General features: G+C 44.7%; 1 long non-coding RNA gene across 1 annotated transcript in view; it reads left to right on the top strand.

The window, feature by feature from the left end:
* Window positions 1-3,783: 3,783 nt before the first annotated feature.
* LOC140907779 (uncharacterized) overlaps window positions 3,784-15,895 on the top strand; it is a 238,375-nt gene continuing 226,263 nt past the window's right edge. The window contains exon 1 of the long non-coding RNA XR_012157620.1: window positions 3,784-3,837. This is a non-coding gene — a long non-coding RNA (uncharacterized lncRNA). The remainder of the gene's footprint in view (window positions 3,838-15,895) is intronic.

Raw genomic sequence — 15,895 nt, 5'->3', positions numbered from 1 at the left:
GATGTCATCAATATAGCGCAAGTAGAGTAGGGGCTTTAGGGGACGAGAGCTGAGGAAGCGTTGTTCTAAATCAGCCATAAAAATGTTGGCATACTGTGGGGCCATGCGGGTACCCATAGCAGTGCCGCTGATCTGAAGGTATACATTGTCCCCAAATGTGAAGTAGTTATGGGTAAGGACAAAGTCACAAAGTTCAGCCACCAGGTTAGCCGTGACATTATCGGGGATAGTGTTCTTGACGGCTTGTAGTCCATCTTTGTGTGGAATGTTGGTGTAGAGGGCTTCTACATCCATAGTGGCCAGGATGGTGTTATCAGGAAGATCACCGATGGATTGTAGTTTCCTCAGGAAGTCAGTGGTGTCTCGAAGGTAGCTGGGAGTGCTGGTAGCGTAGGGCCTGAGGAGGGAGTCTACATAGCCAGACAATCCTGCTCCCACGTTTCCTGTTCCTTCCTCTTTTGAGCCAACTGTATAAATCTGGCCATAGTGTCCCCACTTATCACAAATATATTGATTTGCTATATCGTGTATATTTATTGTTCCTCTTTTATTTATTTTATTATATAATTCCATGTCTCTCTCAGGGGAATGGTTTTCCAGTGTTGGTCATATAGATAAAACTTTACATCTTTTTGGATTTTCCTTGCTGTGAAGATAATTCCCTTAATTTTGTCTGTGGAGAATCTGAAGCCACCCCTCCACCCCCGTTTCCCCATTCTGCATTTTTCTTAAGTGCATCACTGGGTCTTTTGGAGTCACTTTCAAGGTTTTGCCTTTTGGTCCATATGGCACAGACATTAGCAAATAATGTGACCCCTATTCTTCTAATCATCTCTATAGGGAGATAATTTATCATGATGTTAATGAGCGTTGGGCTAATTACATTCCCTCGTGGAATTCCATTTGCAACTGAATATGCACTGGAAAAAGCTTTTCCCTATTTGGACTTGTAGAGTTCTTCTGCCTAAACATTCCCTTATCCAGCTGTACATTTTTCCTATAATGCCCATGGAGGCCACTTTATGAAGTAGTCCTTTTCTCCATAACACACTGCAGGCTTTTTCCATGTCCAGGAAGGTTACTATAATGAATTCTTTGGTTCTCATGCTTTTTTGTGCTCTTTTCCTTGGGCTGCAAGATAGGCTGGAGTCTGAGCTCTGGGACACTCCTGAGTGCAGAAGGCTACACAGCAATGAAACAGCCCAGCAGCCCGAGCCCTACAAGCCCAAGTCAGCTGGCACAGGCCAGCCGCAGGTGTCTGCTGTGCAGACATACCCAATGTTCATGGGCAGCATGTGAATCTCTGGCTCTGGGAGGCTAGCCCCCAGCCTCGCCCCTTCTTCCCGAGCCCTGCCCCCACCAGAGCTCAGACCCTCTTCACCGCGGCTGCCAGCCTATCTGCCCCAGCCCTGGGCCACCTGAGCGCCCCAGCTCCAGAGTGCCAGGTGCATGGCGCAGCCCCCAGTGTCTGGCAATGTGGCCCCAGCGCCCCTTGCTCTGGAGCGCTGGGCAGGAGGGCTGCCCGGCCCCCAGCCCCGGAGTGCCGGGTGGGCCCCCTTAGCTCCAGCCCTGCCATGGGGGGGAAGCAGGAGGGTCCCGGGGGCGGAGCTTGGGCGGGGCTTTATTTCCTCTGCTGACATTTCAGTTGGCAAACCATACACTACCCCTCTTGTTTCTGTGAGGAACTTGTGTAGCTGACAACTTATTTTTATTTTACCTACCACTTTTGTCTTAAGGAGCTTCCCTACTGGTTCTTTGTTTTTACATTCCTATAACAAGTCTCTGCCAGTCCTTAGCTCTTACTATATCTCCAGCTCTATTTTAACACACTCTTCAATCCTCAGGGGGTTGATATTTCCTATCTTTATGTCCTTGCCTTGGGATTTTACTAGTATGTAACTTTCCCCATTTCCCTTTCCTGCCTTCCTTTTTATTGGCTCTTCTTCTGGTTTCAGAGAATCTGCCCTTTTCTCTTTCCTTGTTTCCATCCAGTCTTCCTCAGTGCTTTCCCTACGCTCATTGTCTAACCTGGCTTCTGTTTCATTTGTTATCTCTTCCATCTCATTCCGCCTAGCCTGTCAGCCAAGGCTTCACCCAACCACAGCTCCAGCCCAGCCCAGCCTCCCCTCAGCAGCCCAGCCAGCCAGCCCATCTCCCCTTCCGAGCTGTCTGGCGCCTTTTGAAACTTCTCCTCCAGCTGGAGCTTGCTCTGCAGGTGTGGCAGGGTGGAGTCACCTGAGAACTGCTCCTTATCCCCTTCTGCCCCAGTGTGGGGTTTATACCATATCACAGTGGTTGCCGGATGGTACTATAGCAAAGATTCAGGATAAAGTCTCAATGATGAGTGTACATTTGGCCCTTTAAATGTAATAGTAAAAATGAGGACGGAAGAATGATCCACACTTCTGAACATAAAGTCTGGTCCTGTCTTTGGTTTGGTAGGCAATAATTTTCCCTGGCGCTATTAGTGTGACAGTCTTTGTATAATACAATATGACATTTATTGCTACTCTAAAATGCACCAAGAACTAGGACACATTAAGATGATATAAAAAGAAGGAAAAAGTAGCACTACAATCCTACAAAACCCATCCTCCTGTGGGTAGTCCTTCCTCATGCCTTTGGACCCTTTGAATTTGAAGAAGGCTTCTGTCAAGGTTCCTCCCCCACTCTGAACTCTAGGGTACAGATGTGGGGACCTGCATGAAAAACCTCCTAAGCTTATCTTTACCAGCTTAGGTCAAAACTTCCCCAAGGTACAAAATATTCCACCCGTTGTCCTTGGACTGGCCGCTACCACCACCAAACTAATACTGGTTACTGGGGAAGAGCTGTTTGGACGCGTCCTTCCCCCCAAAATACTTCCCAAAACCCTGCACCCCACTTCCTGGACAAGGTTTGGTAAAAAGCCTCACCAATTTGCCTAGGTGACTACAGACCCAGACCCTTGGATCTTAAGAACAATGAACAATCCTCCCAACACTTGCACCCCCCCTTTCCTGGGAAATGTTGGATAAAAAGCCTCACCAATTTGCATAGGTGACCACAGACCCAAACCCTTGGATCTGAGAACAATGAAAAAGCATTCAGTGTTTTACAAGAAGACTTTTAATAAAAAATAGAAGTAAATAGAAATAAAGAAATCCCCCCTGTAAAATCAGGATGGTAGATATCTTACAGGGTAATTAGATTCAAAAACATAGAGAACCCCTCTAGGCAAAACCTTAAGTTACAAAAAAGATACACAGACAGAAATAGTTATTCTATTCAGCACAATTCTTTTCTCAGCCATTTAAAGAAATCATAATCTAACACATACCTAGCTAGATTACTTACTAAAAGTTCTAAGGCTCCATTCCTGGTCTATCCCTGGAAGAAACCAGCATACAGACAGACACAGACCCTTTTTTTTCTCTCCCTCCTCCCAGCTTTTGAAAGTATCTTGTCTCCTTATTGGTCATTTTGGTCAGGTGCCAGCGAGGTTACCTTTAGCTTCTTAACCCTTTACAGGTGAGAGGAGCTTTCCCCTGGCCAGGAGGGATTTCAAAGGGGTTTACCCTTCCCTTTATATTTATGACAGCTTCTATGAGCATCACTAAAAACTACTCACCTGAATAAGAATCTGCAATATTGGGCCCTGAGATAGTAAGGCAATGGGAACTGCTATCTGTGTGATGAAGCCTGGCTTTCCTTTTGCATTTCTATCCTCTTTTTCATGTAGTCATGCCCTGTTTCCAAGGAAGTGATAAACAGCTTCAGCTTTTATTTAGCACAAGAGCCTCAGATGAAAAGAAACAACATGCTTTCTTCACACACTTTCCACTCCCTAAAGACCAGGTAGGCCATTTCCTTAACACTTTTCAGTCTCTTCTACATTCTTTCAAGTTATTGTTTGTATAATTCTTTGAACATGCGTGCTTAGTATTATTATTATTATTATTGGACTGGGCAAATACAAAAATGACTAAAGAGTGTGTGAATGTCTATAGTGATGGGGAAATGAAACTGGGTGGATAGCATCAGTATTAAAGACTCAGCCTTTTAAATTACAAGGGGCTACATCTGGCCTGCTTCCTCGCAAAGGTCCTCCTGTTGCATTCAGTTAGGATGATACACAGTCCCCAATTAGTTTGTAAAATAGGGGGTTCTACTGTTCAGATTTTATTGAAGAAAACAAATAATTCAGAAAATGTGTTACACGATGCATATTCACATTACATGATGGAAAATATCTATAAAACGTAAATTAAGGGCAACATTTTCAAAGGTTAAGTTAGGTACCTCTCTCTCCTGGGACTGCATTTAGAGATTAACTTTCACATTGATGAGATTTTGCTACCTTTATTTAAATGCACAAATAATTCAACAAACACAAACCTTATTAAGACGTCTAGTCATTATGAAGTAAATCCTGGGCCTTCCTCAATGGGTGCAGATGGCTCTGATGATGGAAATGGTGTGGTTCCATTTCACCTAGAGAGGGGGAGGGACTGGGGTTTGTGGTTCGTTCCCCAGCATATGCCCAATAAAATTCAGTGTAAGGCAATAATGACTGATACGTTGTTGCTCTAGTTTTCCTTCGGAGTTTTTAATAATTTTTTGTTATACTTCACTAGTAATTGTGTTCTTATTTGAAGGAATCTTATCGTATCAACATTATTTTTATAGATGGAAGTGTGATCTTCCCCCTGATTCTGCACTGGGATCTGGTAACTCAGATAGGTTTCAGAGGAACAGCCGTGTTAGTCTGTATTCGCAAAAAGAAAAGGAGGACTTGTGGCACCTTAGAGACTAACCAATTTATTTGAGCATGAGCTTTCGTGAGCTACAGCTCACTTCATCAGATGTTTACCGTGGAAACTGCAGCAGACTTTATATACACACAGAAATCATGAAACAATACCTCCTCCCACCCCACTGTCCTGCTGGTAATAGCTTATCTAAAGTGATCAACAGGTGGGCCATTTCCAGCACAAATCCAGGTTTTCTCACCCTCCACCCCCCCACACAAATTCACTCTCCTGCTGGTGCTAGCCCATCCAAAGTGACAACTCTTTACATAATCAAGTCGGGCTATTTCCTGCATAGATCAAGGTTTTCTCACATCCCCCCCACCCCCATACACACACAAACTCACTCTCCTGCTGGTAATAGCTCATCTAAACTGACCATTCTCCAGGTTTAAATCCAAGTTAAACCAGAACATCTGGGGGGGGGGGTAGGAAAAAACAAGAGGAAACAGGCTACCTTGCATAATGACTTAGCCACTCCCAGTCTCTATTTAAGCCTAAATTAATAGTATCCAATTTGCAAATGAATTCCAATTCAGCAGTTTCTCGCTGGAGTCTGGATTTGAAGTTTTTTTGTTTTAAGATAGCGACCTTCATGTCTGTGATTGCGTGACCAGAGAGATTGAAGTGTTCTCCGACTGGTTTATGAATGTTATAATTCTTGACATCTGATTTGTGTCCATTTATTCTTTTACGTAGAGACTGTCCAGTTTGACCAATGTACATGGCAGAGGGGCATTGCTGGCACATGATGGCATAGATCACATTGGTGGATGTGCAGGTGAACGAGCCTCTGATAGTGTGGCTGATGTTATTAGGCCCTGTGATGGTGTCCCCTGAATAGATATGTGGGCACAATTGGCAACGGGCTTTGTTGCAAGGATAAGTTCCTGGGTTAGTGGTTCTGTTGTGTGGTATGTGGTTGTTGGTGAGTATTTGCTTCAGGTTGCGGGGCTGTCTGTAGGCAAGGACTGGCCTGTCTCCCAAGACTTGTGAGAGTGTTGGGTCATCCTTTAGGATAGGTTGTAGATCCTTAATAATGCGTTGGAGGGGTTTTAGTTGGGGGCTGAAGGTGACGGCTAGTGGTGTTCTGTTATTTTCTTTGTTAGGCCTGTCCTGTAGTAGGTAACTTCTGGGAACTCTTCTGGCTCTATCAATCTGTTTCTTTACTTCTGCAGGTGGGTATTGTAGTTGTAAGAAAGCTTGACAGAGATCTTGTAGGTGTTTGTCTCTGTCTGAGGGGTTGGAGCAAATGCGGTTGTATCGCAGAGCTTGGCTGTAGACGATGGATCGTGTGGTGTGGTCAGGGTGAAAGCTGGAGGCATGCAGGTAGGAATAGCGGTCAGTAGGTTTACGGTATAGGGTGGTGTTTATGTGGCCATTGTTTATTAGCACTGTAGTGTCCAGGAAGTGGATCTCTTGTGTGGACTGGACCAGGCTGAGGTTGGTGGTGGGATGGAAATTGTTGAAATCATGGTGGAATTCCTCAAGGGCTTCTTTTCCATGGGTCCAGATGATGAAGATGTCATCAATATAGCGCAAGTAGAGTAGGGGCTTTAGGGGACGAGAGCTGAGGAAGCGTTGTTCTAAATCAGCCATAAAAATGTTGGCATACTGTGGGGCCATGCGGGTACCCATAGCAGTGCCGCTGATCTGAAGGTATACATTGTCCCCAAATGTGAAATAGTTATGGGTAAGGACAAAGTCACAAAGTTCAGCCACCAGGTTAGCCGTGACATTATCGGGGATAGTGTTCTTGACGGCTTGTAGTCCATCTTTGTGTGGAATGTTGGTGTAGAGGGCTTCTACATCCATAGTAGCCAGGATGGTGTTATCAGGAAGATCACCGATGGATTGAAGTTTCCTCAGGAAGTCAGTGGTGTCTCGAAGGTAGCTGGGAGTGCTGGTAGCGTAGGGCCTGAGGAGGGAGTCTACATAGCCAGACAATCCTGCTGTCAGGGTGCCAATGCCTGAGATGATGGGGCGCCCAGGATTTCCAGGTTTATGGATCTTGGGTAGTAGATAGAATATCCCAGGTCGGGGTTCCAGGGGTGTGTCTGTGCGGATTTGATCTTGTGCTTTTTCAGGAAGTTTCTTGAGCAAATGCTGTAGTTGCTTTTGGTAACTCTCAGTGGGATCATAGGGTAATGGCTTGTAGAAACTCGTGTTGGAGAGCTGCCGAGCAGCCTCTTGTTCATATTCCGACCTATTCATGATGACAACAGCACCTCCTTTGTCAGCCTTTTTGATTATGATGTCAGAGTTGTTTCTGAGGCTGTGGATGGCATTGCGTTCCGCATGGCTGAGGTTATGGGGCAAGTGATGCTGCTTTTCCACAATTTCAGCCCGTGCACGTCGGCGGAAGCACTCTATGTAGAAGTCCAGTCTGCTGTTTCGACCTTCAGGAGGAGTCCATCTAGAATCCCTCTTTCTGTAGTGTTGGCAGGGAGACCTCTGTGGATTAGTATGTTGTTCAGAGGTATTTTGGAAATATTCCTTGAGACGGAGACGTCGAAAATAGGATTCTAGGTCACCACAGAACTGTATCATGTTCGTGGGGGTGGAGGGGCAGAAGGAGAGTCCCCGAGATAGAACAGCTGCTTCTGCTGGGCTGAGAGTATAGTTGGATAGGTTAACAATATTGCTAGGTGGGGTGAGGGAACCATTGCTGTGGCCCCTTGTAGCATGTAGTAGTTTAGAAAGTTTAGTGTCTTTTTTCTTTTGTAGAGAAGCAAAGTGTGCGTTGTAAATGGCTTGTCTAGTTTTAGTAAAATCCAGCCACGAGGAAGTTTGTGTGGAAGGTTGGTTCTTTATGAGAGTATCCATTTTTGAGAGCTCATTCTTAATCTTTCCCTGTTTGCTGTAGAGGATCTTGATCAGGTGATTCCGCAGTTTCTTTGAGAGCGTGAGGCACAAGCTGTCAGCATAGTCTGTGTGGTATGTAGATTGTAATGGATTTTTGACCTTCAGTCCTTTTGGTACGATGTCCATCTGTTTGCATTTGGAAAGGAAGATGATGTCTGTCTGTATCTGTACAAGTTTCTTCATGCAGTTGATAGATTTCCACTCCATACGGCTAAATGCAGTGCCTTGCATAATGACAGGTTTCAGAGGAACAGCCGTGTTAGTCTGTATTCGCAAAAAGAAAAGGAGGACTTGTGGCACCTTAGAGACTAACCAATTTATTTGAGCATGAGCTTTCGTGAGCTACAGCTCACTTCATCAGATGTTTACCGTGGAAACTGCAGCAGACTTTATATACACACAGAAATCATGAAACAATACCTCCTCCCACCCCACTGTCCTGCTGGTAATAGCTTATCTAAAGTGATCAACAGGTGGGCCATTTCCAGCACAAATCCAGGTTTTCTCACCCTCCACCCCCCCACACAAATTCACTCTCCTGCTGGTGCTAGCCCATCCAAAGTGACAACTCTTTACATAATCAAGTCGGGCTATTTCCTGCATAGATCAAGGTTTTCTCACATCCCCCCCACCCCCATACACACACAAACTCACTCTCCTGCTGGTAATAGCTCATCTAAACTGACCATTCTCCAGGTTTAAATCCAAGTTAAACCAGAACATCTGGGGGGGGGGGTAGGAAAAAACAAGAGGAAACAGGCTACCTTGCATAATGACTTAGCCACTCCCAGTCTCTATTTAAGCCTAAATTAATAGTATCCAATTTGCAAATGATTTGCAATTTGCAATTTGCATAGTCATTCCTATGTGGAGTCCCAGTGCTGGATGGCTTGATAAATGGCTTGATTTTCAGCAGTGCTGAGCACCCACAGCATCCAGTGGAAGAAGTAGGATTTGCCTCCTAATGACTAAAAGCTGTGATAATGTTGCATTCATCAGATTTCTCATATCACAAGGATGTGTGCCATTTAAGACAAAAGGTGTAAAAATATAGTAATTTGAAAAACGGATCTTCATCTAGGCAGCCCCAGCAAGCCTGAATTTGGATAATTATTGTTTAAAACGAGGACACTGACAAGTGGCTGGAAGGAAGGTATATCTGCATGCAGCGACTCCCGATGCCGCACTATCCACTTATTTCAGTCCCATTCACTCATAATGGCTATTTACAGAGCTGCACTGTCACTCATCTGTACTACAAAGAAATATTTGCTTATTAAGCAGTGCTTCCTATTGATTACTCTCCCCGGCAGCCAATTATGCCTCCAACCTGAAATACTAAGCAGCGAGTAAGTATTCCTCCTGTAGATGGCTACTGAAGAGCGAGTGGGGGTGAAAGTTTGGTCAAAATCCCATTAAAGCAAAAGGGCTAGTTTGGAAGATCTAGGTGCACAGCAAGGAACAGGCACATAAAATATCACCTGCCATTCCCTGTTTACCTATTAAAAGTTTAGTGCAGAGCACTAATCTGATTTATTTCATACACAAAACAGTGAACAATTACAAATGTAAATCTTAGAAAGGAGACGGGGGGGGGGGGATGGGACAATTCAGAGGGCTAGGTTGTGATCTGTCCCAGTGCAGGTGTGTGGAAGGACTGCATATTTGAAACATCTATTCAAAGTGGCCAAATGCGGCTGTCAAGCCAGTGTGAAACCACCAAAACTCTGCTGACATCAGTAGAGTTATTATCAGTATTATCAGTAGAGTTACCACTGTCATAATAATTCAGTTAACTCCTCTGGTGATTCTGTAGATTTTAGAGCACATTTTGACCTGTGAGCTTTAGCTTCTAAAACTGATCTGAAGTAGCAGCTCAGTACATGCTAGAGCTTCTTGGAAATTTTGCAGTGGACCATTTTTCCATTAGAAAGTACCAATTTTTCAAAAATGAAATGTTTCCTAGAAAAATGTCCATCTTGGACAAAACTTCGTTTGAAAAAAAAACTTATAGAGACCATTTTGATAAGGTCTGTTTAGACCTTCTTAGAACAGAACTTTCTGTATTGAAATGACTTTTCATTTCAGTTGTTTAATATTATACAATAAAATTAAAAAGTCAGAATCAGAACAGAATGTTTTGATTTTGCTGAAATGAAACAGTTTGATCAACCCAAAATGAAATTTTTCTGGAATTTTGGTTTGTGGGAAATTTCAGTGTTTGGGGGCCATCATTCCATTCTGGAATACAAAAAATTTTGAAATGAAAAATCTGGTTCCTGCACAGCTGTATTTCAGTCTCCTTAGCACTCTCAAGTGTAAAATCATTTCTGCAAAGATACAAAAGCGGGAGCACAGAGCTCAAGGGCTGCTTGAGGATAGCACAGGCAGAAGCCCCAGACGGGATGCAGAGGGGCAATGGTCTTCATTCACCTCTGTATGGGCCAGCTACGCACAGAGGGGAATGCATACTGCACTTTGTAGAACAGGAAATGTTCTTGTCCTTGCTCTACAAAAACTTCAGAAAAATTGTGCTTGAAAAGCTTCATGCTCAAGGGCTTTGGGAATGAGCACTGGGGACTTGTCCCTCTGAATCCTTCAGTTCTATGGGACGGTCCCTCGCCTTCCATTTTCATCTGGAGCTGTCAAACAAACTATAAAGCCAAGAACAAAAGGTCTCCTTATCCATTATGCTCTGAGTAAATATTATGTGCTAATCTTAAAACTTTACATGTCGGATAAACAATAGTCAGATTAATTGCCTGCAACTTCATGCTGTTCTTTTAGGAATGTAATACTTTGAAGTGTTTTCCCAGAGACAACTGCAAAAGACATGCATGATCCTTTGTAAACACTGATGCTGCTCCAACTTGTTGCACACTTGATAAAAGCCATTATCAGTCTTCTGTTCCCAGCTGCATTGTTTACACTAGCCTCTCAAACATTTGTAAATAGTTCTTTGCACATTGCTTGCATGCACTAGAGAGTAGGAACCAGCCATCCCTGAACCCTTCCTGCGTCAGGGAATCGCAAACCCAATGTCCTTTGGGAAAGGAAGAGAATGGCACTCATTTTGACCATTCTATCCAACTTCTTCTTTTTGCTGGGTTTCAGAAACTCATTGGCTTTCTGGTAGTTAACACAAAAATCCACACAATGAAACTGCAGAGGGGAAAATTAGCCCAAGATGTATTGACAAATGTCAAACTCCATTTGGGACCCATTGCAGCAGCTTGTGAAGCAAAAGTAGATGGGGGTGAGATTAGTGCTTGAGAAATGATAATAGAAAAGGAATAGTACCATGGTAATTAGTACCAAAGAAACCCAAACGCCTCCTCATTCCCTTTCTATCGCTATCCAAGAAATGGCTCCTGAAGCATCAGGAAAGTGAATTATTTGGTGAGGAACAAAGGAGCATTACACAGCAATTGCTTTATTGGATAAGACCAGTAATCCATCTAGTGCACTGGTTCTTAAGCTGGGGTGCACGCACCCCTTGGGGTGCAAGATGCCCTTTCTGGGGGTGCGAGGCATGCCAGATTTTTTTAGAAGGTAAATAATTGAAAACACAAATTAAGCACAGGCACATAAGTACAACTACTTTGTTTCATCAAACCTATGTATTCATTAACATTATACATTTTTTAACGATTACTGTAATATAGAAACAAAAAATATATCTAGGTTTAAAGAACTGACCTACTTCCAATGATTTTTGATAAGGGGTGCAAGAACATATTTTGATTTTTGATAAGGGGTGCAAGAACATATTTTGAGAACCAAAGGGGTGGAGGTTGCAGTAAGGGTTAAGAACCATTGATCTAGTGCAAAAAGAAAAGGAGTACTAGTGGCACCTTAGAGACTAACCAATTTATTTGAGCATAAGCTTTCATGAGCTACAGCTCACTTCATCGGTGCAATAACCTGACACCAATAGAAACCAGTACCATGTGCTTCAGAGAATGGCACCAGGTAATGGTCCCCATAATGGAATAATCTGTTGTCACAGCTCTGATCAATGTGTAGACCTCATATCTGACACCCCTCATGGCAGTTGCCCCCGCCCCCCAGTTCAGCTGTCTTGGCTTGAAACCATTTCCCCAAAGTCTCCCAAACAGGTCTTGCATGTTCCCCAGAAGCCCACTGAAGGTGTGGTCTTCTGGTTTACAGTTTACTTCTTTAGGAGTATATGTCAGTGAAAGCCAGCACACACATAGAGACTTTGCACAGTATTCTAAAACACCATTACTGCTCACTTAGGTAGCACAAGAAATACACAGATCTATAAAAAGTAATAGACACACCTATACACATTTCCCTGACATAGGTTCCTCACCACCCTGGACAGTGCTTTGTGCACAGACCAGAGTCGTCAAAGAGTCCATGATCCTTCCTCTTCCCCTGCCCCTTTGAACATGGCTTCTTATCCAGAGTATGGAATCTCTAGTCTCTTCTCCCTTTCTCTCTCTTTTCCCATGACTGCGGAGAGGGCCTCTCCTTTATAATCTCCAGTCCCCTTTGTAAAATGACTCCCTGGTCAGTCTCAACAGAAGACAGACCCTTACCCAGTGACTTTGTTGTTAGGCAATCGCTCCCCTGACAAACCAGTTCTCCTGGGTAAGAACCAGCCTTTTGTCTGTAGTGCTTCTATATGAATAAAGTACCATGCAGATTTATTGACCCTCTATTATTAGCTCTGTACTACTACCCCTTGGAAATTCCAGCCCAATATGGAGTAAAAGTTCAACAGAAAAGGCAAATAAGCTGCACATTCACCACTGAGTTTGCAGCTTGATAAAGACACCTGCAGAGAGTTCATAATGCTAGCTAATCCTGCTGCTCAACTCCTGGACTCCATGATATCCTGTGGCAAATTCAATAGGCTAATTATGCCAACTTCCAAAGGAAGTGGAAGTACGAGAACACAGGAAAAAAGGCAAGAGTTAAAGAGCTACCTAAAAGTGAATCAAAGCATAGAATGACCAAGTTATTAATGGTTAAAAAAAACGAACAATAAAAGCAAAAGAGTTCAATATTTTTTAAATGGCTTGTGCTGCATTGATATTTGCTTCTTCCCCACCGCATTGTCATTCTTTAGATCACACCATCTTTCTACATTGTAAACTCTTGTCTAAACAGAGCAAACATGCTCTTGAGTATTCTACAATTAATCATAATTACGGCACCAAGGAGTTATTGGCCTATTTATTGAGTTAGATTCTCCACTATCAATACCTCCCCGATTTTGTGAAACCCTTTAGTCATGCTGGGAGTAGGCTGATCCTTCCAATGTGTGGCAGCTGTCATGATTCTTGTCACTAGCAAGAAGAAGTCCAGCATTATTTTATTATTAGCATTATTCTGATGGTGATGACATTTCAGTCGGGTTGTTTAGAACTTACTGTCTACTTCTGAGGGCCCCACTCAAAAATGTAGAGGAGATTAACTTATTCCTTTCTAGCCCTTTAATTATCCATCTTTGTGTGGGAGAAAAAGAAATCCCAAACAGTAGCAAGCACCGATACAGCCTGCGACTTCATTCATTTCATGCTAAAGCTTATGTTTCTTACAAAACTATAAACAAATCCCAGCACTTCTATACAAATCAGCTGGAGTGAAGAAAGTTATATTATGCCTCTTATGTCATAGAAAGAAGAATGGTATTGCCATAAGAAGGAAAAACAGTGGTCCACTTTACATGAGATATAAAAGCCTCTAGCCTGCTGCAGGACTCCAGCCCCACTACAGAGCTGTGTAATGCCCTGATCCTAGAGACTGAGGGCAGAGAGGAGCTGCTAGGACTGCCATCTGCAGTTTACCCAGAGGAGACTGAGAACTCACAGATGATGGAGACCTGCCAATAGACTGTGGTAGGAAGTAGCCCAGGGAAACCAGACATTAGCCTTATTGTCTATCACAACACGAGGCAGCATGTTGTGGTAGGATCCCCGCTGACCCAGTGGCTGGATTCCCTGCCACTATTAGAGCCTTGGACTGGGACCCAGTGGAGTCAGGTGGGCCCGTGTCCCCATACCACTGCTATCACCCCAATTCCTGGCGTGGTGGCCTACTCACCCTAGGCCTGAAAGCCTGTGCCTTCTGTGCTGTATGTCCGCCCTAGTCAGAATGCTGGTCTAAAGACTGCTCATTGCTCTGCCCTGCCCACACTGTGTTTGCTGTCTGCCCAAGGCAGAAGGCTGGGCTAAAGACTGTTCATTACTGTGCCATGCCCAGAGGGTCAGAAACTTGACTGTGTTTACTGTCTGTCATAGCCAGGAGGCTAGGCCAAAGACTGCTTGTTCCTGGCCCTGCACAGAGGTCCTGTGCACCAGGAACCTTGGGACCCCACTGATTCAATGGCCTTCGAGGGCAACCCCCTTGACACTGAGGATGAGCTGCATAAAGACTGCGACCCGGACGATCTGTCAGCCCTGGAGCTGGACCAGGACTTCCAGGATGGAGAGGTCCCAACCTCAGTGCCGACTGATGAGGGAGCCACCAGTGTAGGAGCTGACTTCAGTCAGGACCAGATGGAAGGCCCCTTGGTCAGCTGGGCGTATGTGGAATTTGCCTGCGTCAACAGGAAAGTGACAGAGCCCCAGTGAGCGACCAAGTGGCCCTGTTTTAAACTGACCAATGACCGCCTCTATCACATAGACTGAGACCCCCAGACTCAAGAGCCCCGGACCCAGTTGGTTCTGCCCCGATACCACCGAAGTGCCATCCTGAAGCTGGCCTGTGATGTCCCTGCAGCTGGACATCTTGGACATGAAAAGATCCTGGCTTGAGTCTTGGCCAGCTTTTTCTGGCTGGGGCTGCATCAGGATGTGAAAGACTATTGTAACTTGTGTCCCAAATGTTAGCTTGTGGCCCTATAAGGAATGCAGAAGGCTCCCTTTATCCCCTTGTCAGTAATTGGGATCCCCTTCAATAGGCTTGCTGTGAACCTGGTGGGGCTCCTTATGAAGAGCATTGCCAGATTCAAGTACATCCTGCTCATCTTGGATTATGCCATCTGGTTCCCACCCCTGTTGTTAACCATTCAGGAGGTACTACAGTCTACAACTAAATTTTCCCTCTTTCAGTTGCTCTATGGTCACCAGCCCCAAGGACTACTAGACCTGATGTGAAAAACCTGGAAATATACACCATCACTGGCCCAGGGTCTCTTGCAATATGTTCTACAATTGCAGAGGTGCTTGACCAGTGCTGGGGACCTAGTGAAGGAGAACTTTCAGGCTACTTAGGGGCTCAAAAGTGGACCTATAACAAAGGAGCTCAGGCTTGAGCCTTTGAACCTGGCAATAGGGGGGGTCCTCCTACTTCCCTCGGACAAGTCAAAGCTCTTGGCCTGTTTGCAAGAGCTGTATGAAGTGATCTACCAAGTAGGCTCCGTTACTTATGAAATATGGCAACCAGACTGATGGAAGAAACAGTAGCTCTACCATGTCAACCTCCTGAAACTGTGGCAAGAGCGTGAGGGGCTGTTGATTGCCCCATATCTCCCTGAAACAGACCTGGGTCCCCAAGTGCCTGTGGCAACAGACCCTAAAGATCTGCAGACTTAGGAGATACCCACACAGAAACAGGCCTGGAGCCGAAGGCTTTCCCGAAGACCTTCACCACCCTGTCAGGTCAGACCACGCTCATCCACCACACCATTCTGACAAGACTGGGGAAAGTTGTTTGAGAGAAGTAGCTCAGGGAAACTAGTATCAGAGGGGTAGCCATGTTAGTTTGTATCCACGAAAACAACAAGGAGTCCGGTGGCACCTTAAAGACTAACAGATTTATTTGGGCATAAGCTTTCGTGGGTAAAAAAACCCACTTCTTCAGATGCATGGAGTGAAAATTACAGATGCAGGCAGAAATATACTGGCACATGAAGAGAAGGGAGTTACCTTACAAGTGGAGAACCAGTGTTGACAGGGCCAATTCAGTCAGGGTGGATGTGGTCCACTCCAATAATTGATGAGGAGGTGTCAATACCATTTGGTAATCACCATCCCCACCCCTGGGGCAGTGGCCGACTCACTCTAGGCCTGAAGGCCTGTGTCTTGTGTCTGCCCAAGCCAGGAAGCTGGGCTAAAGACAGCTCATTGCTCAGAGGGTTAGAGCCCTGACTGTGTTTACTGCCTGCCACAGCTGGGAGGTGAGGCCAAAGACTGCTTGATTCCTGGCTCTGCCCAGAGAGCCAGGGCCTATAGACTACTAACTAATGGTGGTTTTGCTGCCTGATG

Source organism: Lepidochelys kempii, chromosome 2 (genome assembly GCF_965140265.1).
Source record: "Lepidochelys kempii isolate rLepKem1 chromosome 2, rLepKem1.hap2, whole genome shotgun sequence".
Classification (NCBI taxonomy): Eukaryota; Metazoa; Chordata; order Testudines; family Cheloniidae; genus Lepidochelys; species Lepidochelys kempii.
This window is presented reverse-complemented; position numbering and strand designations above follow the sequence as displayed.